This window comes from Meriones unguiculatus (genome assembly GCF_030254825.1).
Source record: "Meriones unguiculatus strain TT.TT164.6M chromosome 13 unlocalized genomic scaffold, Bangor_MerUng_6.1 Chr13_unordered_Scaffold_72, whole genome shotgun sequence".
Classification (NCBI taxonomy): domain Eukaryota; kingdom Metazoa; phylum Chordata; class Mammalia; order Rodentia; family Muridae; genus Meriones; species Meriones unguiculatus.
In genome coordinates, this window is record NW_026843676.1 from 178771 (window position 1) to 181800 (window position 3030).

The following is a 3030-nucleotide window of genomic DNA, read 5'->3' on the forward strand; positions in this document are numbered from 1 at the left end:
GATGGTGGCGACCAGTGTGCCCTGTATTAGAGGGGCAGAAGATCTGAGACTCTGAAAACGGTGAGGGGATAGGAAGCTGGATCCAGATCACCAACCTTGAATTTTCCCTGATTAAAGGGAACATCCTGTGAGTTGAGGCCTATTGGACCCAGCCCTGCCATGGTCATCTCTCATGTTTGAGGGTCAAAGTGTGGAGCTCCTGCATTTTCTCCCCATCCCAGCGAATGAGGATCCCCAGGTCCAGGAACACCCATTCCAGCAGCCAGACATCAGATGGTACATAATCCCCTCAAGGGAGCTTCAGTATTCCTGGGACAGTTAGGCTCAATTGCGCCCAGGCGCCCCATGGCTGTCTGCCAGGTCTGAGAGTCATGAACCATGAGGGCTCTACACTTTATGATTATGCCAGCGAGTGAAGACCCCCAGGTTTAGGGAACCTCTGTTCTTGCAGCCAGACATCTAATCTCTCTTAATCCCCTTCAAGCATCTTCAGGATTCTTGGGACATTTTGGGGTCAATAGATCTGGTACCTCTAGAGCTGTTTCTCAGGTCTGATAGTCAGGAAACTTATCGGTCAAGTGCCCCCAGCACTTGACAGATATGCCAATGAATGGAGATCACCAGGTCCAGGCACTTTCCTCTCCAGCACCCAGACATTGAATTCTTCCTTGTCCCCTGAAAGCAGTATTGGGGATCCTGGGAATGAGTTCCCAACATTGAAGGCACTGTTCACTGGTCACCCAGACCAAGCAAACAGTGGAAGCACCTGGATCATGGATCTAGGATGGCCCAGCCCAAATTAGTCTAATTGACAGAGACAAAAACTCTGGCACAAAATGTCTTGTTTTTTACCCCCTAAACCCCTCACTTGGCCTCCTGTCTTCTGTGCCTGCCCTGCACCCTCACTCTCTGCAAGGACACCAAGACAGAGCCTTGTACTCTTTCCATCTCCAGATACTAGTGCCTTGCCTCTTCAGTGTGAAAATTGCCAACTGAATCCACAGACATCAGCTCAACCTGCGCCTTGGCACCCCTTCTGGTCAAGGGCACTACCAAACACATCACTTACAGTCTTCTGAGGGGATCACACTGTTGCTGATCTTGACCATGTAGATCCCAGCTTCCTGAAGAAATGAACACTCAGCCTTCCCAAAATATGACGCTGAATCCCATACCCCATAGACCAACCCTCCCCATTCATCTTAGTGGTATATACACACAGACTGGGGTCACTTACATACCCTTAACACATACATCATCCTAGGGCTGGACACAGACCCAGTCACATGGAGTGCTAGTGTGTTCTCTTTTGTTTTAATGTTCCTTTGAAATGTATACACCTTACCCTTGTTCATTCCAATGATGATTTATCTTCTCCCCTCCCCCAACTCTCTGGCTTCAATTTGGATATTGCATTGTGATATTTATTCTAAGCATCCTGTCTCAACTTTGTGTAAACAGGCCAAAATATAGCAACTAGCCACAATGTTTAGCAATGGGAGGAGCCAGAGGGCAGGAAAGAGGGCAGGAGCTAGAGGACAGGAAATGAGTGGGAGGAGAAAGGACTAGAGGAGAACTAAGGGAGGATAGAGCTGGGGGAGAGATCTTGGAACTATGTGGAGATGGACTGGACCTAAGATATCACTAAAAGCAAGTATAATGTGGGCAATCTAAATGTTAGGAAACTATGAGGGCATGGAGGTTTAGGATGGAGTAAATATTGCCCGGCATTCTGTTCTATCTTAACTAAAGAAATCCACATGTCTGTGTGGTGATTTGGTTGTACAACTGTTTAAGAGTAACAGCAAGCATGACTAAAAGATAATTAATAGTACATTTTAACAGCAGCTTACAACAAATGATGCCCAACTAATCTAAGTATCCACACTGCTTAAATCACACTTTTTCATAACTTGGTGGGGGTAATAAGCTCCCAGTGATAAAACCCAAACTTAAAACCTAAAAAGTCTCAGGTTAATTACTGTCTCTTTAAGAGACACTCTTTACCCCTCAGAGGAGCAAAGAATAGCCTCCTGTGGGCAGACCTGAGACTTCCATAACAAAACTGACTGCTTCAGCAGTTTAACTGAGGGGTGAATGAACAAGCATGGTTTCGTTATACTGTGGCTGGCTCAGCTCAGCTCAGCTCAGCAGCCATGGTGGGAAGGACAGGAATTGGAGCCAGAAAAACTTCTAGACAGAGTTTGGCCTGAACTGCATCATAAATTTTTAAAAATGCCATGGCAGAGGGTGTTTTACCCACTTTTGGCTTCATTTTGGCTGTCATAGTCCTGGATCTAGTTACAGTATGTTTAATGGTGATGGTTCTTCTCCAAGAAAGTTCAAGGAGAAAAATGGGGGGAAAAATAAGGATTGGAATACTAAGTTACAGACAAGAAAAAGGGCCCTCTTCCTAATAATTAGATTAATAACAGCTAAAATTCAAAGCTCTCTGGCAGCAAGATACTTGTCAGCTCTTTCTGGTAAGGGTCCACCAATTCACTAAAACATCAACTAAAATAACCAACTGAGCTTTGTTATTTACAGCACAAATTGGCACAACTGAACCTAAACTTAAATTTTCTTGTCTCTTTGATTGATTTTTATTTAAGGGCTTTGAGTTACAAAGATAATGATTTGGTCAAGGTAGTGAAGGCACATGCCTTTCTTCTCAACACGAAATAAAAAGAAACAGGCAAGTCTCTGAGTTCATGATCGAACTAATTTACATAATAAAAGCCAAGATGGCAACTCCTGCTGTTTAGCCACTTGCAGAGATACGCTAAGGTTCAAAATGACAACATTTTCCTCAAGGTTACCATGTAAATTCTTTTTTCCTAATAATAGATGTTATGTCCTTACTGATCTAAAGGTTGGATTCACATATATTTTAGGTTTATGTAAAGAGAGATAATGTCACACTGCTCTGGAAACTGCCTTATCCTTTTAAACATGAGAAATTTTCACAGGGGAAAAATACTGGCCATGCTTATGTAAAAAAGACACAAGAGGCTTAAAGATGGCAAAGTG